At 46.1% G+C, this 27931-nt stretch overlaps 1 pseudogene; it reads left to right on the forward strand.

Moving 5' to 3' along the window:
- The first annotated feature begins 3908 nt into the window (after window positions 1–3908).
- On the forward strand, window positions 3909–4027 carry LOC133378543 (5S ribosomal RNA; annotated as a pseudogene).
- The last annotated feature ends 23904 nt before the right edge of the window (window positions 4028–27931 follow it).

Consider the following 27931-nt stretch of genomic DNA (forward strand, 5'->3'; position numbering starts at 1 on the left):
GTCGCCTCGGGGCCAGGTAGGAATTTTTAGCTCGCCAGCCTTCGTTTGTTGGCAAGTTTTTTGCCTACCCTGTACTGCTCTTCTAATTCAGCTGATTTGCTTAATTTGATTTGGCTGATTTGTTGCTGTTGAGCCTCAGCTCTCCCAGAAGGGACAGGAAGGGAAGAGGCATGAGTTTCAGGCACCTCCGCTGCCAAAAGACACAGAAGACTTGGGAGTTGTTGAGTCTGATCAGGACCTTGGGGGGGGAAGCGAGCCTGAATTCCAGCCAGTTCCCACGGATGGCGCAATCTCTGAGAAGGAGAGCGTGCTGCCCCCAGTTGTTGCTAAGGACCTGTTGGGGGAAGCTCCAGCAAAAGTGCCAACTCCTCCCTTACCAAGCAGTTCCCAGGATGCCACCAGCGTGATGCAGCCCCCTGACCTCGAGCCCGTTACTCAGGAGCAGGTGTCTTCTGATGAGCCGTTAGAGACACGCCCGAAGGAGTCAGAGATTACGATCGAAAAGTTCCCTACATAAGCTTGCCGCTCACAGTCAACTTCTGAGTCAACTTCCTTCATACGCCGCAGAGCATGTATAGAGTGTAGTTAGGGATTTTAGTGAGTTACTGCAGGTTTTTCTATGAAGCGCAATGCCTTTGATGTGTCCATTACTTTAATAAAATGAGATTTAATTGCACCCGCGTCTCAGCCTCATAGTTCCGGCTCTGGACGGGACAGTTTGACTCAGCCACCATTCCTACTTGAATCTGTTCCCATGGCAGATGACATGGACCTGGATGGAGCAAGAGGGGGAATACCCATAACCATGGAAACTTTGTATACCGAGATCCAGAACCTCCGAGTGACTACGCAAGCCCTGCAAACCGAGAACCAGAACCTCAGAACTGCGACGCAAGCCTTGCAAGTGGATAACCAGAATCTCTGAGCCTTGATTGCCCAAGTCCAGGCTGTGCCACCAGGGGTGGCAGCAGCCCCTGTCAAATCTCCAGTGGGGCTCCCCGTTCGATACAGGAGCCAGAGTGAACAGTTTGCGATGTTTCTAGCCCAATGTGAGTTGTACATTCAGGTGCGCAGAGCTGAGTTCCTGACCGATTATGCGTAGGTGGCGTTCATCATCAGTTTACTGGAAGGTGAAGCGGCCAAATGGGCCACCCCGTATCTGATTCACAATGACCAGATACTGTGACAGTTTGATGCCTTTAAGAACGCGATGGGGGAGAAGTTCCAAGACCCCCAGAGGAAGGAGACGGTAGCCCGCCAGCTAGGGACCCTGAAACAGGGAAAGGGATCCATGGGAGCATACACCAATGCTTTTCGTGTCTTGTCGCAAGAAACAGAGTACAACGACCCCGCCTTGATGTACTTTTATAGAAATGGACTGAGTTCAGAAGTTTTGGATGAACTGGCATGCTCCACACACCCCGACACCCTGAGGGGTTTGATTCAACTGAGCCTGCAGATAGACAGCCATTTGGAAGGGAGGAAGTTGGAACGGCAGATGGAAACTTCCCAGACCCAGGTTGCTGCTCCACTGCCCCGCACACATCCTATACCCAACCAGGGCATCCCCACTCTCTTGGGACAGGAACCCATGCAGATTGGGGGGGCTAGACCACGGTTGATGGAGGAGGAGAGGGAAAGGCGCCGGAGGAAAGGCTTGTGCCTATACTGCGGGAAGCCGGGACACCTCGCTCAAAACTGTGCAGCCATGACCGGGAGACCCCAGCCGCCGGAAAACTTCACATCCCAGCTCTTATAGAGGCTAGAGAGTTGGGGGGGTGCCACAGACACTGAGTCTCCGCCACGACCCCTTCCATCCCAAGGTGCCCTCCTGTTACCCATTTGCATCACCCTACCCTCGGGCAAGAGTTTCTCAGCAAAGGCTATGATTGACAGAGGAGCATCTTCTTGTTTCATGGACCGAAAATTGGCACAACATCACGCTATCCCCACAAGAGAACTGAGTCAGCTGTTGGCAGTGGAAACTATAGATGGCTGGCCTCTGAAGTCCGGGTGAATAACCCAAGTGACTGAGGCTTTGGAAGTGATGATCCCTGGGCATTGGGAAGACCTGTCATTCTATGTGGTGTCCTTGCCTCGCTTTCTGGTGGTGCTGGGCATGCCTTGGTTGGTCCGGCACAACCCCACTATCTTTTGAGATGAAGCTGTGGTGGTTTTTACCTGCAAGTACCGCCATCAACACTGCCAGCCTGAGGAGAAGCCGGAGGTGTTGGCAGGGGTGCCTTCGCCAAGGGAGATAACTTTGCCCGCCAAGTATGGGGGTTTTTGGGATGTATTTGACAAAAAGGAAGCGGAACAACTCCCTCCTCACCAGCCCTATGATTGTGCCATTGATTTGATGCCTGGGGTGTGCATCCCCGCCGGGCGGATCTACTCTCTATCCGAACCAGAGTTGGCAGCACTAAGGAAGTTTCTGGACACCAACTTGAAGAAAGGCTTCATTCGCCCTTCGCAGTCCCCAGCCGGCGCACCCCTGCTGTTTGTTAAGAAAAAGGGGGGGGAGCTCCATCCGTGTAATGATTATAGACCCCTCAACCAGATCATGATCCCCAACAGTGGAAGACTGTGTTCAAGACCCATTACGGTCAGTATGAGTATCTAGTCATGCCATTCGGATTGTCGGGGGCTTCTGGAGTCTTCCAGAATTTCATGAATGATATCTTCAGGGATTTTGTGGACCGCTTTATGATCATGTACCTGGATGATACCTTGATCTACTCGGATACCCCAGAAGAACACGACACACGTGTGTGCTGTGTTGCAGAAGTTATGGGAACACCGCCTTTACGTTAAGCTGGAAAAATGTGGGTTTGACCTGACCACTTTGGACTTTCTGGGGTATCGGGTCTCTCTGGCAGGAGTAGAAATGGACCACAGAAGGTCTGTTGCGTACTCACGTGGCAGCCCCCCAAGACCAAGAAGGATTTGCAGCACTTCTTGGGGTTTGCCAATTATTACCATCGGTTCATAGCCAATTACTCCAAGCAGACTGCGCCGCTCACGGATTGCCTGAAGAGCTCAGGACCTTTCCAATGGACAGAAGCTGCCCAGGAGGCCTTCGAGAGCTTAAAGCGAAGGTTTGCTACCGAACCCATTCTACAACATGGACGGGACAGTTGCCTGGCTTCATAGTTTAATCTGTAAATAGGTTGTTTCAGTCACGTTTGGCGGACATGTGTGGAATTTTACAAGGTAGGTTTTGGTGACCACCCTTAGGCACCCTTTAAGGTGATCGGTGGGTTCTGAGGCCTGCCTTCCAGGTTGTGCAGCCGGTTGGCAGGATAAGGCTCACCTTTGGGGCTAACTTGTAACACCCACTCAGAGTTGTGCGGCTCTGAGGGAAGGTGGAGCAGAAAGTCAAATCAATGTAAGTCTGGATGATCAGAAGTGAAAATCCCAATAGAGATTTCTGTATCAATTATGTTTACTGCTATAAAATTACACACCTACTGCCAGGGCCGGTTCTAAAGGGCGGCCAGGTTGGGCACTGCCCTGAGGGCCCCAGAGCTACAGGAGCCCCTGAGGGGCCCTCTGCGATCCGCACCCCCCCACGCCCCCCACTTACCTGTCAGCTGGCTTTTTAGCATTGCCCTTAATGAAGATGGCAGCCACAGCTTCCCTAAGGTACTGAAGCCGCTGCCGCCATCTTAGTTGATGGCAGAGATGTGCACGTGTAGCACACACGTGTGCCTTCAACAAAGATGGCAGCGGAAGCTTCATTCCCCTTAGGGAAACCACGGCCGCCATCTTCATTAAGGACTATGGTAAAGACTAGACAGGTAGGGGGTGGGGGGCACACACGCATACACACACACACGCACATCCACCCACCGGGGGGCCAGGGCAAGCTGATGCCCAAAGGCCCCCACATGCCTGAAGCCAGCCCTGCCTACTGTCATACTACCCTGAACACACCCGATCTCGTCTGATCTCAGAAGCTAAACAGGGTCAGGCTTGGTTAGTGCTTGGATGGGAGACTGCCTGGGAATACCGGATGTCATAGGCTTAGAGGATGGCAATGGTAAACCATTTCTGAATACCTCTTACCATGAAAACCCTATGAATATATATATAAAAAAGATTCATAGGGTTGCCATATGTTATAATTGACTTGAAGGCATGTAACAACAACATAAAATTACACATAGCTGTATTTCTGCTGAATCAATAACTTAATTCAATAACAGGCCAAAAAACCCCTTGAAATTTAAAAACATACAAATAGCCAATAAATATTTCTATCCAACTTTTAAAAGTAGGGAAATTGGGCAACCATAGTGAATGCACCAGGGGAGCAGGAGACCCCACCTGAGATATCGTGTTCCCCTGCATATTTGTGAAAAGGCAAACAATTTGAGTTGGTCTTTCACAGTCCAATCCACTTCCTGTGTAGCTTGGAAGAATTTGGTAACATGTACCTTGGAGCATATGGTGAGGGAAGTGGATGGGAACAGGCAGGAGGAGAAGGGAAGGAGGAAGGCAGGTTTGATCATTTGCATGCTTTTTGAGTTCAATGAGATTTACTCCCATGTAATCATGCTTAAATGGATGAAACTGGGGAGGGAGGAGGGGAGGGAGGGAGGGAGGGGGGAGGGGAAGGGGAAGGGAGGAGGAAGGAGGAGGGGAGGGGAAAAGGAGGGGAGGGAGGAAAGGCAGGTTCGGGATTTACTCCCATGCAACCATGCTTAGGATAGGTAAAACCACAGGGGATGGAGGATTACTCCTGTGCAATCATGCTTAGGATAAGTGAAGCTGACATGGGGTGGATCCGACGGCGGATCAAGATGGCTAACTAGACGGTCGTTATGTTTGGAGCTCCGTAAATAACCTAATTAAAGACTATCATTCTAAGGTCAAAATCTGGCATTCATCTCATTATACAACAACTATATCTCTCTGTGGTGTTTGCTGAACTAATAGGCTGGATTACTCCTGTTTCTGTATGATACAGCTTCAAATTCTAGTGAACCTCAGAATTGACGGAGACGACGAATCTCAGCTGTATGTTGATCTTCCAGCTGTAAGTAACTCAAGGACGGGATGCTAATCCACTGAATTCTACCATCCTATTTCAAAAGGACTTTAAGTCAAACAAAAGATAAATAAAACCCTCCCCCAGAAGAACTTTAAGATAAGCACAAATGGTTCTCACTAGAAGTGCTTGCAACAGGCTGGGAATTTCCCCTGTGCTTGAATTAACGATACCTTCATCCAGAAGGCCCCGTCTCAGGCATAGACAAACAGAAATTACTCAATACTATCAAGGAAAAGGAAAAGAAAGGGGAAAAGAAAGAGGGAAAAGTAATTAAACAGCAACATTAGACTTACATTCCATCCCTCCACCGGAGCTACAAAGTGATGTCTTTGATGTTTCTTTAAGCACCACAGAAATGCTGGCTCAGAAGTGGGAGAAATTCCATTGTCCAAATTTAGCTGAAGAATTAAAGTGAGCAGAGCAGTGTATTGCTCCCACTGGCCCTGCCGCTTCACACAAAAAAGAACCAGCAGTTAATTTATCTATATCCAGCTCTATGCCTTCCTTGGAATCCTCCCACAGAGAGATAACATCGGATTGACCCCAAGAAGCACCGAAACTTTAATATCATCTCTGCCCCAGTCATTAAGAAGGAATATTCTGGAAGATGCTGATCTTAGTATCTGCGACTTTAAAGACTTTATTGACGCCATATATAATGAGGAGTGAAAAGCAGACAATAACGAGTCACACAATTTGCCCGAAAGAAATACTATCCATATGACTCAGAGCAAAATGGGAGACATAGGATTAAACGCAGAATGGATTTTAACAGTTACACAATACTTCTCACAAATTGCTGCATATGTAGCTGAATCAAATTCCTTATTAACAACACTAATAGAGCTTACGACAAAAATAGACTCACAAACCAACTTTCTCAAAGGCAAATCAATGCAAAGATCACAAGCTTCCCAAACTATGACTAAGGAACGGATTCCTGCCATAAAGAATAAACCTAGCTCGAAATCACAAGCACTGCAACAACCCCAAAAAAGCAAAAATATAAAAAATCCCAAATTTTTCCGGAAGTCAAATATGAACTTTGGAAATTTATATAAGTTATTAGATGCCCCGCAGTGTGCTACAAAAATAAAGAAAAAAAGGAAAAGGAGAGCTAAGGAAAAGAAGGAACTTAAGAACCCCCAAGAGATTGAATCTCCACGCGATGATTACATTGACATACTGACACAACATATATCTCAAGGGACTATAGTGCAGGGGACAGAAAAACGAAATTATACTATGTCAAATCAGATCCAATTGGAATGCAAAAACAATAATGAGACGACAGTAAACCAACCGAGGAGTCGACATTGGGAATTGATTTTAAACCAAAAGAAACTGGTAATTCTAAATTTTCCCAAACCTAAGGGCTGGCTTACATTTACTGATAGAAAACATCATCTATGGGAACTACTTGAGAGAATAACCCCAGGCCTCCTCAACATAAACTCAATTACAGCGATGCAATACCTTTTCTATAATTACACCTCGGCCAGAGCAGTTGTTATATTTCAAGATATCAGATCCACCAATTTGTTATATAAGAACAAAGACAAATTTTCGTACCATCAATTATGGGTAACAAGATATTTTGAAGATCATGCTTCGCCACAAAGTTTGTTGAACTCTCCACCGTCAAATTTGAACCTACTTACGCAATTAAAATCAATAAAGAACACTAAAAGGGAAGTGAGGGATAACGAATCACCCATAATGCTAGAAGAACAACTACTGACGGAAATTACCAATCCAGATTTGCCAAATAGGCAGAATAAATCTAAGACACTGGATTTTACACCTGAAGAATTGTTGCTTCTGGATTCATACCCCAACTTCAACTCCATAGAACAGCGGGAGACTATTAGCAGACTAAAAAATCTAATACAGACCTTGGAAAATGTAAGGAAGGTATCCAACTTACCAGATACGCACGAATCTCTAATTGCCCCTAATCCTTGGGACGATATAAATCCAATACAAGATTCCACTATGATACATTCGATACACGCCAGCTGCTCAAATTCACCTTTAAGAGATACTCCTTTTATTCCTGTTGTCCTTACCTCAGATGATAACATGCTTGAAAGTCATCAATGTCATGGAACTATGGGAAGTGAACACAGAGAAATGGTTTTACAACGATAGACAACTATGCATCACTCACCTAACTGACTAAACCCCAATCCAAAAATGAAAGAACTTAAAATACTATCATGGAATATAGCTGGATGGAATAGCATCAGGACATAAAAGATTTCCTGACCTCTTACGATATAATATCACTCCAAGAAACTTGGAGTACAAATGAACCAACTCTGGACAGTTACATACCATTCCATCTCCAAGCTATACCCAGTAAAAGGGGAGGTCGGGCTAAAGGTGGGGTATGCACCTTCATCTCAACTTCCTTGAAAGTTAAAATTATACTTTCTGGAAACCCTGAATTTCAATCAATTTTCAATAATACTTATTAATGTATATTTACCACCGGCACGAAGCAATAAAATAGCCAATAAAAGAATTTCCCTCCTTGAGACCTTCATATCCAAGCTGACGACTGAAAACCTGGAGAAAAAATTGATCATGCATGGTGATTTTAATGCTAGGATTGGTGTCTCAGATACGGAATTATATCAAAAATACCACCAATTACCTCTAATCACAATGGAGATTACAAATATACCTTCTTGTTGCTCTAAAGATAGCGGCACTAATTACGCTGGATTATCGCTAATGAAGACGTGCACAGGGGCGAACCTAATCTTATTAAATGGTCGAGCTCCTGGAGACACCAAAGACGATCTTACTTACCATTCATCTAATGGATCGTCGCTCATCGACCTAGTCTTTGTTTCAATTGAACTCTTTTTTTCAATAAACAAATTTTATATTAAAAACCATCCGGAAAGTGACCATCTGCCAGTTATTACAGAAATCAACTTCAATTCAGCAGATATTCACCTATCTCATAGGACACTTACCAACAACGAAATAGAAATATGTTCAACTAGAGTCAAATGGATTCCTAAACTTGATATTGAGATTTCTAATATACTGAGCTCTTCACCCATCACTAAAATCAAAGAGGAATTGTTAGAACCCACCCGTTACCAACCCGCTTTTTATTTTCCAAAAACTTATGTCAAGCTTACAAGCAGTCATCATAAAAAATACATGCTTTTGTACTACTCCTTATCGTTTAAAATCTAAGACGTGGTTTGATAGCGAATGCGTTGAGATTAAAAGACAAATGATGGATGCTTACCAAAGAACTAATGCCTCGGGGTTTCGGGAAGACCTAAACCAATACTGTGAGGTAAAGAAAAAACACAAGGCTCTAATAAAGAACAAAAAACAACAAGAAAGAAACTCCACCTGGCAAAAATTACTTAATGCCGCTAAATTAAAAAATACCAATACCTTTTGGTGTCTTGTTACACACCACTGGCCAAAATCTCAATTCCAAAATGCCGCAAATGTTCCAGCACATATCTGGGAAAGTTATTTCTCTAATCTTTTCCTGGATCAATCTGGCCTAAGACCAGAGCCCTATTCACTAAATGAGAGCACACAGGACTGGCCCCCAGTCAACAAACAGGAAATTATTTATTTAATCTCTAAATTGAAAGCCAACAAAGCACCTGGGCCAGATAATATTCCCCCCAGAAGTTTTCAAAGTCAATGTAAACTGGTGGGGCCCCGTCCTAGCCTCATTGTTTACGTATATCAACTCATCCTTAGAAATACCAAAGGACTGGGGAATCTTCATAATTGTACCTATTTATAAAAAACACCCTACAAACGACCCGATGAATTACAGGCCGATTAGTTTATTAACTATAATTAGTAAATTATATGCAGCCCATTTACACATAAAACGAATTGATTGGCTTAATCAGAATGATATCATAGCGATCGAGCAAGCAGGTTTTCGACCAAAAAGATCAATATTTGATCATATACTAGTACTTCATCACCTAATTGACAAATATGCGGGCAGAAAAGGAGGAACATTTATACGGCATTCATAGATCTAAAATCTGCATTCGACTTAATATCGCGTCCTCGCCTATGGTCAAAACTAAATTACCTCGGTGTGGACAGGCATCTTATAGCCTTAATAAAAGGCCTTTATATGCAAATAAGATGCAGTACCAATGGTCACTTATCTAACCCTGTCCTAACATCAAGAGGTGTCATAAGAACATAAGAACATAAGAAGAGCCTGCTGGATCAGGCCAGTGGCCCATCTAGTCCAGCATCCTGTTCTCACAGTGGTCAACCAGGTGCCTGGGGGAAGCCCGCAAGCAGGACCCGAGTGCAAGAACACTCTCCCCTCCTGAGGCTTCCGGCAACTGGTTTTCAGAAGCATGCTGCCTCTGACTAGGGTGGCACAGCACAGCCATCATGGCTAGTAGCCATTGATAGCCCTGTCCTCCATGAATTTGTCTAATCTTCTTTTAAAGCCATCTAAGCTGGTGGCCATTACTGCGTCTTGTGGGAGCAAATTCCATAGTTTAACTATGCGCTGAGTAAAGAAGTACTTCCTTTTGTCTGTCCTGAATCTTCCAACATTCAGCTTCTTTGAATGTCCACGAGTTCTAGTATTATGAGAGAGGGAGAAGAACTTTTCTCTATCCACTTTCTCAATGCCATGCATAATTTTATACACTTCTATCATGTCTCCTCTGACCCGCCTTTTCTCTAAACTAAAAAGCCCCAAATGCTGCAACCTTTCCTCGTAAGGGAGTCGCTCCATCCCCTTGATCATTCTGGTTGCCCTCTTCTGAACCTTTTCCAACTCTATAATATCCTTTTTGAGATGAGGCGACCAGAACTGTACACAGTATTCCAAATGCGGCCGCACCATAGATTTATACAACGGCATTATGATATCGGCTGTTTTATTTTCAATACCTTTCCTAATTATCCCTAGCATGGAATTTGCCTTTTTCACAGCTGCTGCACACTGGGTCGACATTTTCATCGTGCTGTCCACTACAACCCCGAGGTCTCTCTCCTGGTCGGTCACCGCCAGTTCAGACCCCATGAGCGTATATGTGAAATTCAGATTTTTTGCTCCAATATGCATAATTTTACACTTGTTTATATTGAATTGCATTTGCCATTTTTCTGCCCATTCACTCAGTTTGGAGAGGTCTTTCTGGAGCTCTTCGCAATCCCTTTTTGTTTTAACAACCCTGAACAATTTAGTGTCATCAGCAAACTTGGCCACTTCACTGCTCACTCCTAATTCTAGGTCATTAATGAACAAGTTGAAAAGTACAGGTCCCAATACCGATCCTTGAGGGACTCCACTTTCTACAGCCCTCCATTGGGAGAACTGTCCGTTTATTCCTACTCTCTGCTTTCTGCTTCTTAACCAATTCCTTATCCACAAGAGGACCTCTCCTCTTATTCCATGACTGCTAAGCTTCCTCAGAAGTCTTTGGTGAGGTACCTTGTCAAACGCTTTTTGAAAGTCTAAGTACACTATGTCCACTGGATCACCTCTATCTATATGCTTGTTGACACTCTCAAAGAATTCTAATAGGTTACTGAGACAGGACTTTCCCTTGCAGAAGCCATGCTGGCTCTGCTTCATCAAGGCTTGTTCTTCTATGTGCTTAGTTAATCTAGCTTTAATCATACTTTCTACCAGTTTTCCAGGGACAGAAGTTAAGCTAACTGGCCTGTAATTTCCGGGATCCCCTCTGGATCCCTTTTTGAAGATTGGCGTTACATTTGCCACTTTCCAGTCCTCAGGCACGGAGGAGGACCCAAGGGACAAGTTACATATTTTAGTTAGCAGATCAGCAATTTCACATTTCAGTTCTTTGAGAACTCTCTGGCGGATGCCATCCGGGCCCGGTGATTTGTCAGTTTTTATATTGTCCATTAAGCTTAGAACTTCCTCTCTCATTACCACTATTTGTCTCAGTTCCTCAGAATCCCTTCCTGCAAATGTTAGTTCAGGTTCAGGGATCTGCCCTATATCTTCCACTGTGAAGACAGATGCAAAGAATTCATTTAGCTTCTCTGCAATCTCCTTATCGTTCTTTAGTACACTCCCTTATCATCCAAGGGTCCAATTGTCTCCCTAGATGGTCTCCTGCTTTGAATGTATTTATAGAATTTTTTGTTGTTGGTTGTTATGTTCTTAGCAATGTGCTCCTCAAATTCTTTTTTAGCATCCCTTATTGTCTTCTTGCATTTCTTTTGCCAGAGTTTGTGTTCTTTTTTATTTTCTTCATTTGGACAAGACTTCCATTTTTTGAAGGAAGACTTTTTGCCTCTAAGAGCTTCCTTGACTTTGCTCGTTAACCATGCTGGCATCTTCTTGGCCCTGGCGGTACCTTTTCTGGTCTGCGGTATGCACTCCAGCTGAGCTTCTAATATAGTGTTTTTAAACAACTTCCAAGCATTTTCGAGTGGTGACCCTCTGGACTTTGTTTTTCAGCTTTCTTTTTACCAATCCCCTCATTTTTGTGAAGTTTCCTCTTTTGCAGTCAAATGTGACCGTGTTGGATTTTCTTGGCAATTGGCCATTTACATGTATGTTTAATTTAATAGCACTGTGGTCACTGCTCCCAATCGGTTCAACAACACTTACATCTTGCACCAGGTCCCGGTCCCCACTGAGGATTAAATCCAGGGTTGCCGTCCCTCTGGTCGGTTCCCTGACCAACTGGTCTAGGGAATAGTCATTTAGAATATCTAGAAACTTTGCTTCTTTGTCATGACTGGAACACATATGCGGCCAGTCTATGTCCGGGTAGTTGAAGTCACCCATTACTACCACATTTCCTAGTTTGGATGCTTCCTCGATTTCATATCTCATCTCAAGGTCTCCCTGAGCATTTTGATCAGGGGGACGATAGATTGTTCCCAGTATTAAGTCCCTCCTGGGGCATGGTATCACCACCCACAACGATTCTGTGGAGGAGTCTGCCTCTTTTGGGGTTTCGAGCTTGCTGGATTCAATGCCTTCTTTCACGTTTAGAGCGACTCCGCCACCAATACGTCCTTCCCTGTCCTTCCAATATAGTTTATATCCAGGGATAACCGTATTCCACTGGTTTTCTCCATTCCACCAGGTCTCCATTATGCTCACTATATCAATGCTCTCCTCTAAGACCAAGCACTCCAGTTCTCCCATCTTGGTTCGCAGGCTCCTAGCATTAGCGTACAGGCACTTGTAAGCAGTGTCTCTCTTCAAGTGTCTTTGGCACTTGTGGTTAGGCCTGTGGTAATTTTGCTCTTCTGAATTTATATCCTGTGCCCCTGCTCTCACAATGCCTACTTCTAGGCCTACCCCTTTTAAACTTTCATCATTTCTTTGGTTTTTATCCCAGGGGGGAGGTTTATTCCGAACCGGACCTTTCTCAGCTCCTGTCGGGTTTCCCCCCTTAGTCAGTATAAAAGCTGCTCTGCCACCTTTTTAATTTTAAGTGCCAGCAGTCTGGTTCCATTCTGGTTCAAGTGGAGCCCGTCCCTTTTGTACAGGCCCGGCTTGTCCCAAAATGTTCCCCAGTGCCTAACAAATCCAAACCCTTCCACCCGACACCATCGTCTCATCCACGCATTGAGACTGCGAAGCAAGGCTGTGTGTTAGCGCCTATACTATTTATAATAATAATAATAATAATAATAATAATATGTATATTAATGACATAGTTCATAATCTAACACCAGTCTCTGCTCATCCACCTATTTTGGCCAAGAAACCGAGAAATATCTTATTATATGCGGATGATGTAGCCTTGCTCTCAAGAACTCCAATTGATCTGAAACGCCTTTTAGCCAAATTCGCAAATTTCTGCTCTACTGAATTATTGACAATAAACTATCAGAAAACTAAAATAATAGCTTTTACCCGTAAAAAAACTAACCATTACTGGCAGATACATGGTGTCATGGCCCCGTCAGAGGACTCCTCAGATGAGGACGACTCGGGAGTAACAGCAGCAGACCCAGGAGCAGCAGGAGACACGGAGGAGCCTCCTGAGAATCCAGCTCCTTCTGCCCCTCAGCTGCAGAGCACCCCAGGGACAGCAGAGGCCCTGCAGCCAGACACAGACAGGGAACAGGATACTCCCCCCTCACCTGCAGAACGTAGACAGCAGGTCAGGCAGAAGAGAGGCAGGCCTGTCTCCTTAAGGCCCAAACGCTGAGGGCTCACACCTGCTGTCCATCCTGCTCTTTATAAGGCACACCTTGGCTGCAGCTTGTTGCTGACTGCAACGTCAGGCGTGGCTTTGTGTAGACCTAGTTTCCCTGCAGCATCTCTTTGACTGACCCCTTGGCAATTGATCCCAGACCTCCACTGACCTCGCTTCTGGACTTCTGACTCAGCAAGTACGCTTTGGATAGGCCTGGCAGATTTACAACCCGACTGCTGGCTAAGGACTTTCCTTCCCTGCCAAAGACCCAGGAATTTCCAGCCCCCCCCTGGCACTGCTGATGCAGTGTAGAGCTGACAGTTTGCAGTCAGCCCAAACAAAGCAGGCAACAAAGGAGTGGGGGAAGTGCTGACCATGGAGCAACTTCAGCAGGAAAACTTGCTCCTGCGCTCACAAGTAGACCAGCTGCTGTGGGCCGTCCAAGGCTTGCAAACCCAGCTAGCAACAGCCCCACCCCCTCTCCCTAGAGGGAGAGCCAAGTACTGGGGCTTCCGACCAGCTCTCAGCCTTCTTGGCCCAGGCCCAGCTCTTCATGGAGTTACGCCCAGAGGCCTTCCCAGATGATAAGACCCGGGTGGGATTCTTGATTAACCTCTGCACCGGGACGGCAGCTAGATGGGCCATGCCCCTGCTCCTCGAGCGGAGCCCCGTGCTCAACGACTTAGCTGCCTTCACCAGAGAACTGAAGGCTATGTTCGAGGACCCAGTCCAATCTGCCACAGCCAACCGCCGGATATGCAGGCTGCGGAAAGGCCGACGCCCCTTGGGGGAATATGTAACAGACTTTCGTCTATTGCAACAAACCCTGGGCTGGAACGAAGCCACTCTCATGGACCAGTTTCAGGAGGGGCTGTCGGATGAGCTCCTGGATGAGCTAGCTAGGGTGGAGCGCCCTGGAACCCTGCAAGCCCTCATACGCCTGTGTCTCCAGATTGACAGGAGGCTGGAAAGCAGGCGTGCTGCCAACCGACCCCAGCCAGTCTACAGAGCATCAGCCCCAGTGGCTGGGCCCTTGGAGCCTGTCGGCAAGGACCCTACACCCCCGGCAGAACCGATGCAGCTGGGAGGAGCTCGGCCACGTCTCTCTGCGGCCGAAAAGCTGCGACGCCGGCAACAGGGCCTCTGCCTGTATTGCGGGGCCCCGGGACATTTTGCAGCCCAGTGTTCCGCGAAATGACCCACAGCCCCTGCCTCGGGAAATGCCCATGCCCCGGCCTTCACAGGCCCCTGAGCCGGGGCAACCTCATGGTTCAAGGGGCCTGCCACCTCAGTTCCTCACCGCCCAAGCATCTGACCGTGTTGATCGCACTGACAGTCCCCGGAAGGGGGACCCTACAAGTACCCGCCATGCTGGACTCAGGATCCACCAGCAATTTTATGGACGTGTCCTTTGCCAAGCTCCACCGGGTTCCTAGTCAACCCATTTGCTGCCCCCTCCTGGTGGAGACTATTGATGGCCGGCTTCTCGCCTCGGGCCCTGTAGTACAGGAGACAGTGCCGCTCGACATGGCCCTGGGGGAGCACCAGGAAAGCCTCCAGTTCTACCTGGCTGCCGCACCCCACTTCCCGGTCGTGCTGGGCCTGGCATGGCTCCAGTGGCATGACCCCATCGTCCAGTGGTCCACGGGCCGACTGACCCTCAGATCCCCCTATTGCCAAGCCAACTGCTGGAGGCCGAAGGAGCGCATCCTGATGACCCAGGAGGCAAGCTCCGTGCCCGAGGCCTTACCGGAACAGTACCGGGAGTTCGCGGATGTGTTTGGGAAGCAAGAGGCAGACCAGTTGCCGCCCCATCGTCCTTACGACTGTCCCATTGATCTGCTCCCCGGAGCCAAGATTCCCGTGGGCCGGCTTTACTCCCTGTCGGAACCCGAACTGGCAGCCCTCAGAGAGTTCCTCGACAAGAACATGCGCCGAGGGTTCATTCGCCCTTCCACATCTCCTGCAGCCGCCCCTGTCCTCTTTGTCAAAAAGAAAAGTGGGGAACTCCGGCTGTGCAATGACTACCGCGCCCTCAACCAGATTACAGTTCGGAATCGCTACCCTTTGCCCCTGATCCCAGAACTATTAGAGCGGCTGCAGGGCGCTCGCATTTTCACCAAACTAGACCTGCAAGGGGCCTACAACCTGGTGCATATGTGGGAGGGCGATGAGTGGAAGACGGCCTTCCACACCCGTTATGGGCACTTTGAGTACACCATGATGCCTTTTGGATTGTGCAACGCTCCTGCCGTCTTCCAGCACTTCATGAACGACATCTTCCGGGACCTCCTAGACCGCTTCCTGGTGATTTACTTGGATGACATCCTGATCTACTCGCGGAACCCCTCGGAACATAAGGAGCATGTTCGAGCGGTGCTGCAGCGCCTGCGGGAGAACCGCCTCTTCGCCAAGCTCGAAAAATGCGCCTTTGACCTCACGACTGTAGATTTCCTAGGCCATTGGATCTCACCCTCGGGTATCCAGATGGACCCCGCCAAAATTGAGACCATCCTCCACTGGGCAACTCCTCGAAGCCCCAAAGATGTGCAGCGCTTCTTGGGCTTCGCCAACTATTACCGCTGGTTCATCTCCCACTTCTCTGAACTCACCACCCCCATATCAGACCTGCTTCGAGGCAAAGAGAAGTTTGTTTGGACGGAGGCCGCTCAACAGGCCTTCCAGCACCTCCAACACACCTTTACGTCTGAACCCATCCTCCAGCAACCCGACCCCACCCGACCTTACATAGTAGAGGCCGATGCATCCGATAAGGCCGTGGCAGCGGTCCTACTCCAGCCGGTGGGGAGCAAGCTGTCCCTGCTCCCCTGTGCGTTCCACTCCCGGAAACTCAACGCTTCGGAACAGAACTACACCATTTGGGAGAAGGAGTTACTGGCCATCAAAGTAGCCTTCGAGACCTGGCATCATCTCCTGGAAGGGGCACGCCATCCGGTCCAGGTACAAACGGACCACCGAAACCTGGAGCACCTGCAAAGCGCCCGACGGCTGAACCAACGCCAGATTCGGTGGTCCCTGTTTTTCTCCCGGTTCCAGTTCATGGTCACCTACCTCCCCGGCCACCAAAACACACTAGCGGACGCGCTCTCTCGCAAGCTGGAATACCGAGCCGAGCTGGTCAATCAGCCCCTTCGTCCAATCCTTCACCCAGAGAACTTCGCCGCTACCCACCAGCCACACCCCCTCCTGGACCGGGTGCAGGAACAGCAGCAAAAGGACCCCTACGCCCTGGCCCAGCAGCAAGAGCTCCAGTCAGGGATGCCCGCCCGGGACAGCCCCTTTTCCCTGCAACAGGGCCTCTTGTACCACCGGAATCGATTGTATGTTCCCCCGGGAGCTCTGCGGGGAGAGGTGATCCACCTCTGCCATGACAGCCAGCCGGCAGGGCATTTTGGAATGTATAAAACCCTCCACCTGGTCCTACGGGATTTCTGGTGGCCCCGGGTCCAAGTGGACGTCAAGGACTATGTAGCAGCCTGTGATACCTGCCAGCGAGCCAAGAGCCACCCCGGCAAGCCCCCGGGGCTCCTGCTCCCACTGCCTACCCCCCCAGGGCCCTGGCGCTCGGTCTCCCTGGATTTTATCACGGACTTACCGGCCTCCCGGGGAATGACCACCATCCTCGTAGTCGTAGACCTGTTCACCAAGATGGCCCATTTCCTCCCCCGTGCCGGACTACCCTCTGCCCCAGAAACTGCGCAACTGTTTTTGGCCCAGGTTTTCCATTTGCACGGCCTCCCCGACCACCTGATCTCTGACCGAGGAGCCCAGTTCACCGCCCGGTTCTGGCAGGCCCTGTTTCGGGCCCTGAACGTCCAGATCCACTTGTCCTCCGCCCACCACCCTCAATCAGATGGACAAACAGAACGTACCAACGCCACCGTCGAACAATACCTGCGGTGTTACACCTGCTTCCAACAGGACAATTGGGTGGATCTGTTACCGCTGGCGGAGTTCGCGTATAATAACTCCGTGCACGCCTCCACGCGCCAGACCCCGTTCTTTGCCTCCTACGGCTACCACCCCCGATTCTTCCCCTCAGTGCGACCCCCGTCGCCGGTCCACGCTGCAGATGTCATGCTGCAGGAGTTAAAGGCCCTGCAGGCAGTCCTGAAGGAGCAGCTGGAGCAGACCAAGGAAGCGTATAAGCGCTTTGCTGATCGCCACTGCCAACCAGGCCCGCCACTGAAGGTAGGCGACCGGGTATGGCTCTCAACCAAATTCCTGCGTTCGCAACGGCCGTCTCACAAGCTGGAGGCTCGGAATGCAGGTCCCTTCCGGATCACCCAGCAAATTAACCCGGTGGCGTTCCGGCTCCAACTCCCTGCCTCCTTCCGCATTCACCCTGTCTTCCATCGATCACTGCTGACTCCCGCTCTCCTGCCTCACCCCTTGGTTAGTAAACCGCAGCCCCCACTGCCGATACAAGTCAACGGGGAAGAGGAATTCAAAGTGGCACAGATCCTGGACTCCCGGAGGCATCGTGGCCGCCTCCAGTACCTCATAGACTGGCAGGGGTACGGCCCTGAGGAACGTTCGTGGGAAGAGGCGACGCAGGTGCATGCCCCTTGTCTGGTCCAGCGCTTCCACCAGCGCTACCCGGATAAGCCGGGCCCCGGTGGGAGGCGGAGGGTTTGTCGTGGGGCGGGGGATAGTGTCATGGCCCCGTCAGAGGACTCCTCAGATGAGGACGACTCGGGAGTAACAGCAGCAGACCCAGGAGCAGCAGGAGACACGGAGGAGCCTCCTGAGAATCCAGCTCCTTCTGCCCCTCAGCTGCAGAGCACCCCAGGGACAGCAGAGGCCCTGCAGCCAGACACAGACAGTGAACAGGATACTCCCCCCTCACCTGCAGAACGTAGACAGCAGAAGGTCAGGCAGAAGAGAGGCAGGCCTGTCTCCTTAAGGCCCAAACGCTGAGGGCTCACACCTGCAGTCCATCCTGCTCTTTATAAGGCACACCTTGGCTGCAGCTTGCTGCTGACTGCAACGTCAGGCGTGGCTTTGTGTAGACCTAGTTTCCCTGCAGCATCTCTTTGACTGACCCCTTGGCAATTGATCCCGGACCTCCACTGACCTCACTTCTGGACTTCTGACTCGGCAAGTACGCTTCGGATAGGCCTGGCAGATTTACAACCCGACTGCTGGCTAAGGACTTTCCTTCCCTGCCAAAGACCCAGGAATTTCCAGCCCCCCCCCCCCGGCACTGCTGATGCAGTGTAGAGCTGACACATGGTCATAAAATCAAACAAGTCAATTCCTTAAAGTATTTGGGCTATGTATTTCAAGCTTCAGGCAGTCATCAGATCCACAGTAAACTCATGATTCTTAATGCACGGAGAACGATGAAAACATTACTGGAGTTCTACTACACCAAAGGAGGACAAGCTTTTCTCCCAGCTATTAAAATCCTCAATGCCAAAATAATACCACAGCTGACTTTTGGCTCTCAAGTCAATAAGAACTTGAATTTTAAGCAGTTTGACGCAATTCAAACCATTTTTCTAAGATCTATCATGGCAATCCCCACATGTGTTTCTAATAATATTCTTAGATTGGAAGCTGGAGTCCAATCAGTAGAAACTAAGATATGGCAGTTGAGGATTAACATCTGGCTAAAACTTACCTTTAATCCTATTGGTCTTGCTCCTGATATTTTAAAAGATAATTTTCATTCTGCTTGGGCGGGACTAGTGTCGGATAAACTTTTAAAGATTGGCTTTTCCTCCCAATTTATTTCTCTAATGGGACCTGAAACAGCCTCAGTAAATATACGTCAGCATCTGAAAGACATAGACTATCAACATCAGTTACTGTTAATCAAAAACCAAAGGCATAACTCTAAATTTTTCATTCCAACGCAATACTTACTGAAATTAGAAATTCCTAAGTACCGTAAAGCCTTCTCACAGATCCGATTGGACGTTTTACCATCTGCTGTTATGGAAGGCAGATTAACTAAAACACCGTACAAAGACCGTTTGTGTCTCTGCGGTGAAGACGCTGTGGAGAATAATACACATGTATTACTGTATTGTCCCTTTTATAAGTCCTTAAGACAACAACTAATTATTCCCCTATTGGCTCCTATTTCACATAAATCAGAAAATTATTGGTTGGAATATCTCTTAGGTGATACATTTTCGAAAACAACTATACAAGTAGCAAAGTTTAGTCTTGCTGTTCAAAATTTAAAACTCATAATTCTAAAAAGTTCTTTTAACTGACAATCTAAAAATCCAAATCTGGCTGATATGATACCATTCTAATTTTATCTTGTTGAACATGACCTGAATCTGAAACCTATGATCGGGCCACAAGAAACTGAACTAAAAACATATAACTTTATGGTTTTATATCTATTTTAAATTTAAATCTATTTATGATATTGTATTAAGCTGCTATATAACATTATTTGGTATGTATAAACCTTGCTTATTATGTTTTTTATGCTGACCAGTTGGTCGAATAAAATGATTGATAATGATGGGGCAGGGAGGGGAGGGGAGGAGATAGGATGGTCAGGCATTGAACAGAGGGAAAGCCCATTTCCTTTCCAAAAGGAAAACACTGTGAACAGTATCATTGTTTTTCAGGGTTTCCCCCACCTTTTTATTCTACAGCAGGCACATGTAGTCTCCCACCCAAATTTAAACCAAAGCTGTCCCAGGGCACATCCATACCAGACCTTTATTCCACTTTAAACATTTGTGGCATCCCCAAAGAATCCTGGGAAGTGTAGTTTGTGGAGGGTGCTGAGTTGTTAGGAGACACTCTATTCCCCTCACAGAGCTACAATCCCCAGAATTCTCTGACTGTTAAACCATTCTGGCCATTTAGAAGCAAAAGCCATATTTATGTGATTCCCCTCATGGGATTCCAATTATATGAAGGAGGAGAGGAGGGGTGCACCTTTTGGCTCTGCTTCCTCCTTGTGATCAGTCAGGCTTCTAAAACACTCAGGGAGCCTACGGAAGGACAGTAGATCCTCTGGTACAGAAGTTCAGCCTAAATGCATGGAGGGCTACAGAAGAGGGCTGTCAAGAACACAAAAGAGGTGGTGGAACCAATGGGTGCCTCTCCACTCTCCTCCATCAGACAACTCGAATCACAAAATGGAGGAAATCTGACTAGGGCCACTTCCATTTGTTTGTTTGATGTTCAATAGGAAAGTTATTGCTCCCTAGTATTTAAGTTTTTCTTTTATTTGAGATACCAAACTCTTCCCTCCCTTATGTGCGTACTCTCCCTCTCTGTCTCACACACACACACACAAGAGAGAGAGAGAGAGAGAGAGAGAGAGAGAAAGAGAAAGAGAGAGAAATGTCCCCAGTCATATCCCATGAAAGGGAGGTTTGGGGGAAATTTGCTTGGAATTTTCTTGGGGTGGAAAGAGTTCCAGACACCTCTATCAGCTAAGTCCCCTCTGTCTGCTTGCCCAAAGACACCAATCCTACTGTTCATCCCTTCCCCAAAACTGTCACCTTGAAATGCCTTTACCAACATGATGACATGCCATTGGTGAGTCTGTTGGTGGCTCAAGTATGACATCATCTTCTTAGTAAAAAGGCTCAGTGCTTTGTGTGGCATTTGGGAGATATGCCAAAGAATGGAGTGGGAAATTCTATGTTCATTTCTGTCTGAAGGGCTAAAGATATGGCCACAACCACCATGCCACAATCGTCATCATTATATTCTGATGGTACTGCCATCTGAACTTCATGTGAATCCTGTGTCTTGCTCCCAGTCTTAACCACAATTTGTGGCTTGTTTGCTCTGTGCTAGCTATGATCCCCCAAATTAGTAGCATCTGTCAAACACAGGAATGCATTAGGCAGATTGATGAGAGCTGGGAAGTTGGCGGCAGGGTGCGTGTGCTTATGTTGTTCTGACACTAAACACATTTACTTAGGGAATATGTGTTTTGTTCTAGCAAATAATATATTTGTAAACTAAAAATAATAAAGAATATCAGTATGCTGGCCAGCTGCTCCTTCACCATAAAATATTGCTTTTTAACAACAACAACAACAACAACAATAAAGGATGATGCAGTGGTCAGAATCCACCCTTTTGGGCCTTGGCATGCCCACACCAGCTCAGGTGCTGATATGGGACCTGTTTCTTACTGCCCCCTCTCTGCTACTCTCTGGGTGATTCACGGGGGTGTTTTATGCTGGGGGGGGGTGGATTTGGCCCCAAAGTCCAGACATAGCTGTACCAGTGCATATGAGTGCTTTGGTTTTATTTCACAACCCAGAAGGCCATTGCCTTTATACAGAAAATAAAGGCTTTCTTTCTGGAAATGCTAAAGGTGTTACATGTTTGGTTTTTTCTTCTTTCTTTTCTCATGATGATCATGCAGACTGAATAAGAGATGTGCACGACGGATTATCAGCAGGGAGTTTGCTTAGTCAGAGACCAGAAATATCCTGCTGTTCTAACCCTTTCTATTCTTTTCTCATTTTGTCTCATTCTACAACCTACAGGTTTTCAATTCCATTCTCTGGTGTGTGTGTTTTTTCCGTAATGGTTTTTGCTTTATTTTAATTGGTGTTTTTAATCTGCAGTGTTTTACTTTGCATTGTTGTTTGATACTGGACATTTTTATATTGTATATCACCTCAGGAGCTCTTGGGGGCGGAAAAGTGATTTTATAAGTACATCTAATAAATAAGGAAACAAAGATGTAGGAATTAGTTTCTTCTGTGGCAAGTCTATTAAAATAATAAACCCAAGAGGCAGAACAAAGACAGCACATTTAATAACATGCAACACTTTTAGGCCAGTTATTTTTAGTGATGTGTGGAGGGAAAACTTCAAAGAAATTGAAACAAAAATAACTCGGTTTCCTCACCCACCCCCTTCAGATAAAGAACAGCAACCCAATCAATGTATTAAAAGTCTACAAAAATTGAAATAGGGGGAAACCATCAAGTTTTAGGATTTGATCATCATTCTAAGTGTGATGAACTTAATAAAAGGCACATAATGATTTTTCTGGTGGTCCAATTCACTGAAAACCTGTCAAACTACAGATAAACAAACACCTATTGACTGAACATCTACCTAAGATACTATCTTGAATTATTTACTTTAGCAAAATCAGAGAAGCACTGAGAAGACAGATGTGTAATGGCCTCTTAACTTTTTTCCATTAGTGCTTTACATCCGCTGCAAATAGGGGAAAGATGTATGAACTGAGCTTTGTTTCACTACCCTCATGTCTCCTGTAACATACTACACTGTACGTTGTTGTATTGCTGATACTGTATTTTGTTTAAATGTTTATTGCTTTATGTAGTTACTGTTGTAACCTGCCTTAGAGTCCATAAACAATCTTGCAGTCCCATTCTGAAACAGCTGGAATTTCTGAGAATTCTTCAAAGGCAGCCCCACACATACCATGTTGCAGTAATCTAGTCTCAATAACTGGATGTTGTTAGAATCAATAGATTCTTTACAGATGAATTACAAGGTTTCTTGGGTTCTGCAAGATACACCCAGATACATCACATCAGTATTTTAGTACTGCTGGAAATAGTGCACTTTTCTACCTCACTTCCTTGTCCAGAATTGCAAATCAAAGAATTAATGAATCAGAAACATACTTTTAATAAAAAAAACCCCTGAGTTGATTCCAGCACCCCTTAGGGATGGAGTTCGGTAGCTGGTTCCTATTCATTTGAATTCTGACAGTGCGGCTTTCAGTATCGATCTGCCATATTTTTGTCCCCCATTGCTTTTGCAATTGCTGATTTGCAGGGTTTCTTTCAGATAAAAAAATAACGTAAGTGCTAACGAAAATGCTTATGCTGTAGGCACTTGTTCCACAGGTTTTTTTTCTTTTCAGATATCAGTCAGGCAGCTTATAACCCATTAATTCTTAACTGCTGTGCTGCTTAACAAGGAGTGCCCCCCTTCTGCTTTTTTGTTGTTTTGCACTACTTTTGATTGTTAATGGTAATTGTTATCACCTACATCAGCTTCGAGGAAAGCTTATTATGAAGACAATAACATAAAGCTCAGAGCGAATTTTTTTTTTTAAGTGCCGATTATGGCTGCCGCCTGCTGCAAGAAATCAATTCCAGTCTGAAAATGAGGATTATCAGATTATGTCAAAATGTGATAATAAATCCTATTTAGCAAATATTCCCATCTCTAGCACCCTCATGGAATTTGCGTTTAGATGCAAAACCAGGTTAAGCTTGAACAAGTCCTTCAGTTTACCTCAAATGTTGAACAAAAAAGAAAAGATCCTAAATTGCTAGGAAAATATGTTGTGCCTTCCAAATGTTATTGGACTCCAACTCCCACCTTCCTTGACCATTGGCTATGGTGGCTAGAGATGATAGTTTGAGTCTAACATCTGGAAGGCACCATGTTGGCTACCCCTGCCCTAGCCTATAGCTATAGGCAAGAACAAAACAGAGTCTCCAATTTGCCTCTTTGAAAGTAAAGACAACCTCTCATAAATCACCAGCAGCTTCTTTCTGTTGGATTCAGCAACAGGGTTTAAAAGGGATCAGGATGTCTATATGAGATACAATACTTCAGATACAGTACACTGTGGAGAACAAGTTGCACCTTAGTTTTATGGGAAGCTGCAATTTGCATCATGAAGGAAGCCTAGATAAACCAAAGCAAACGTTTAGGATCAAAATGCCAAGCTATTTCTAATACCATATGCTTCTCTAATAATAAAGTTATTTAGCACATTCTTATCTGGCAGAGGAGAAAAGATTATACTTTCATCTAAAAAATACCCATTAATGCAGTGTTGCCTTATCCTATAAAGAACCAATGGCATCAATTTACAAAAATAGTGTGCCCCCCGCTTTGCATGTTATTAACTTGAAAAGATATCATGTGAGTAAAGTGGTTGTGGGGAGGCAACCTGGTCCCAGTGACACACAGCTCCCCCTGGCTCTGGCTCTGCCATCTAACCATTAGCATTAAGGCATGTGGTAGGAAACCCTATGTGCATAGTTCCCTGGATTCCAGATTGCACAGAGAACCAGGGGCAAAGAAAGTCTTTTGCCTGTTGATTTACCTGCCCCAGAGATCCATGCTAACATGTTGATGGCAGGGGAGGGAAGGTGAGTACTGTTGGGAGTGAGGTATGAGGCATGGACCCACAGCCTCTTAACACATGCAATGCTCTTTCACCCATGAAGGGGACTAACCAGATATGAATGGAACAGGATATATATCATGAGCTATTTAATTAAAATACCAATTACCTTCAAAGTCTTTAGACAACACTGTGTCATTTAAAATTTCAATGCACACAGAAAAAGAATGAGAAAAAGTTTGGTTCAGTAAGATACACTCATTATAGATGAAGAATCAATAGAGGGGGGATCACATACTTATTTCACTATTTTGGGACCATGAGTTGAACCTTGGTGGAAGAAGAATAGGGCAATTCCTGTTGCTTAAACAAGCCAATATTCTCTTTTCCCACATTCAGAAGGCTATTTAAGTAAATGGCCTCTAGAAAATGAACTGTTCATTGATCTGCTGCAGACTGGTTTGTACTCATTTAAGGGGAACTAGAAATGGTGGGAGAATTTCTGAATGACTGCTATATAAATCTTATGAGAATCCATTTAAGAACTTCCCTCGATTATCAGATTAACTCAGATAAAAGTTATGTGCTTCAACTTGGATATATTATTTAGGTTTATTTTGATCAGAAGGAGTGCCTCTTTCCATATCAATCTGCATGGGTCTTAAGATGAGCAGGGGAGGCCCTGATAACATCATTGATTATACAGCCACAAGAGTGGCTGTATATCATCGCCAGCGTGGATTTTTCACATTCTGCAATGTTAAATTAAAAATACCCCCGTGCCATTCTGATGCTTCCCATAAGCTCATTTCAAAACAAAACCTTACAAAACTTATAGTCCTGAACTCAGAAATGCTTGCTTAACAATCCTCTAAATTTTCATGGTGATACACAAAAAAGTCAGAGAGAATAGAGAGTTCAAAGTCTAAAAAGACAGAAAAAACCCCAGCCCCCTTCTCCTAATCTGTTGAAATTCATTAAAAATCAGCTATGTTCACAAAGGACCTGTACTCCTATTAATGACCTTGCCCCATACTCTGACCTTCATCTTCTGCAGTTTAAAAGTTAAAAAAATGCCTGGCTGATTTTTAATTAATTTAATTTTTTGTGTGTTGAACTTAATGATAGTGTCGGGCATGTCTAGTAAGAACCAAGTGTCAGTGTTCTAAAAACCAGACTCACAGCTGCTTGGCTTTGCTTATCAGAGGACCACACCCACACCAGACATTGATTTCACGTGAGACAGTCCTGACTTCCCCAAAGAATCCTGGGAAGTGTAGTTTGTGAAGGGCGCTGAGAGGAGACTCCTGTTCCACTGAGAGAGCTCCAGTGGCCAGAGGGGTTAAACAGTCAGCCACTGTGATTGAAGGCCTGAGAGGGGAACAGGGTGTCTCCTAGCAACTCTCAGCACCCTTCACTAACTACACTACCCAGGATTCTTTGAGAGAAGTCATGACTGTCCATGAAAGAAAGGCCTGGTGTGGATGTGGCCAGGGACAGCTTTGGTTTAAATTTGGGTGGGAGGCTACATGTGTCTGCTGTAGAATACAAAGGTGGGGGAAATGTGAAAAGCAATTATACTGTTCACAATGTTTTCCTTTTGGAAACGAAAGGGACTTCCCCTCTGCCCAGTGCCCACCCACCCAATCTCCTCCTACCCAACCTGCCCCTCCCCTGGATCAGTGTTGGACTATGACCTGGGAGACCAGGGTTCACATCCCCACACAGCCATGAAGCTCACTGGGTGACCCTGGGCCAGTCACTGCCTCTGAGCCTCAGAGGAAGGCAAAGGTAAAACCACCTCTGAATACCATTTACCATTAAAACCGTATTCATAGGGTCGCCATAAGTCAGGATCAACTTGAAGGCAGTCCATTTCCATTTTCAAACATGATTGCACAGAAATAAATCCCATTGAACTCAAAAAGTATGCAACTGATCAAACCCACCCTCCCTTTTCCTCCCTCCTATCTCCTCCCTCTTGCCCCTTCCCTCCCCCTTCCTTTGCCCCTCCCCCATCCCCATCCCATTCCAACCCCTCCTTCCCCTTCAATCTTAAGCATGATTGCGTGGGAGTAAATACCATTGAACTCTATAAGCATGCAAATGATCAAACCTTCCTTTGCCCTCCTCCAATACTCTACTTCCTCTTCCCCTTTCCCCCTCCCCCATGGTCAGTTTTACCTTTGCTAACCATGATTGCATAAGAGTAAAACCCATTGAACTAAGTAAGCATGCAAATGATCAGACCTGCCTTTCCCCTACTTCCACTTTCCTCTCCCTTCCTCCTTCCCTCCTCTCTTCTTTCTTCCTCCCTCCTCCCCTGCCAACTCTAGCCCTCCCTCTCTCCAGTCAGTTTTACCTATCCTAAGCATGATTGCACAGGAGTAAATCACACTGAACTCAATAAACATGCAAATGATCAAGCATGTCCTCCTCCCCTCCCCCTCCTACCTGCTCCCATCCCCCTCCTCCTCTCTGCCCTTCCTCCCCTCCCTTCTCCTTCCCCTCCTCCCCTCCCCATGCCCTGTGGTTAGTTTCACCTATCCTAAGCATGATTGCAGGGGAGTAAATCCCACTGAACTCAGTAAGCATGCAAATGATCAACCCATTATCAGCAAGCTTGCACATGGTCCCATTTCTTACCTCCCAGATTAAAAAGCAGAGAAATTCACGAATAGGCAAAAAACCTTGTGGCTTAAGAGGCACATATTACCAAACTTGGAAGCTACACAGGAAGTGGATTGGATTGTGAAAGACTGACCCAAATTGTGTTTGCATTTTGAAAAAAATTGTAGGGCAATACAATATCTGAGAGAGGAGGTCAGGTCTCCTGCTCCCCTGGTGCATTCACTATAGCTGCCCAATTTCCCTGCTTTTTAAAGTTTGATAGAAATATCTGTGGGCTATAAGTACGTTCTTAAACTGCAAGGTTGTTTGCCTATTAGTGAATTCCTCCTATGGTGTGTGAGAGAGCCTCCTCTGTAGTGATCCTCAGGTTGTAGAATAACTTCCCCTCCATGTTGTATTTTGCACTACCATTATGGTTTGAGATTGGATGCATCTCTTTATTCAGACCTTTGGATAAGTGGATGTTTGTCCTTCTGCTACACTGTTGCTCCGTACTGCTGCTCTATTGATTTTGTAAATAAAATAATATTTTGAGTTTGGACTGTATCCCTTCAAACTAAGCAGTTGCAGCCAAGAAACAGGTTTACCACTACAGAAAGAACTAGGCCTTAATGGCTTTTTATGTTCCCAGAACAGATACCAAGAGGGTGATTGCTTCCTTTTGAAAAGCTGATAACTATTGCTTTCTGCTACTTCAATATTTAAATTACAAAAGAGAAATGTGAAGTGCCTTGAAAAGTGGCTCTTACTAGTCAGCACTTTCTGTGGAAGCATTTTCACACTGCTGAAAGCAATCACCATTCAGCTTTGCAATTACTGAGAGGGGAAAGAAACTCTGTTTGTGCATATGATGCAACCAAGTTTCCTTGCAATAACTAGCTCAGACATACCGTATGTTTTTGAACTAGAAATGCAAATATTTGATTCAGCGAGCTAGAACTAGCTTTGAAGACTATCCCATTGCAATGACAGGTTTCCCTA

Source organism: Rhineura floridana, chromosome 2, assembly GCF_030035675.1.
Source record: "Rhineura floridana isolate rRhiFlo1 chromosome 2, rRhiFlo1.hap2, whole genome shotgun sequence".
In the NCBI taxonomy this organism is placed as follows: domain Eukaryota; kingdom Metazoa; phylum Chordata; class Lepidosauria; order Squamata; family Rhineuridae; genus Rhineura; species Rhineura floridana.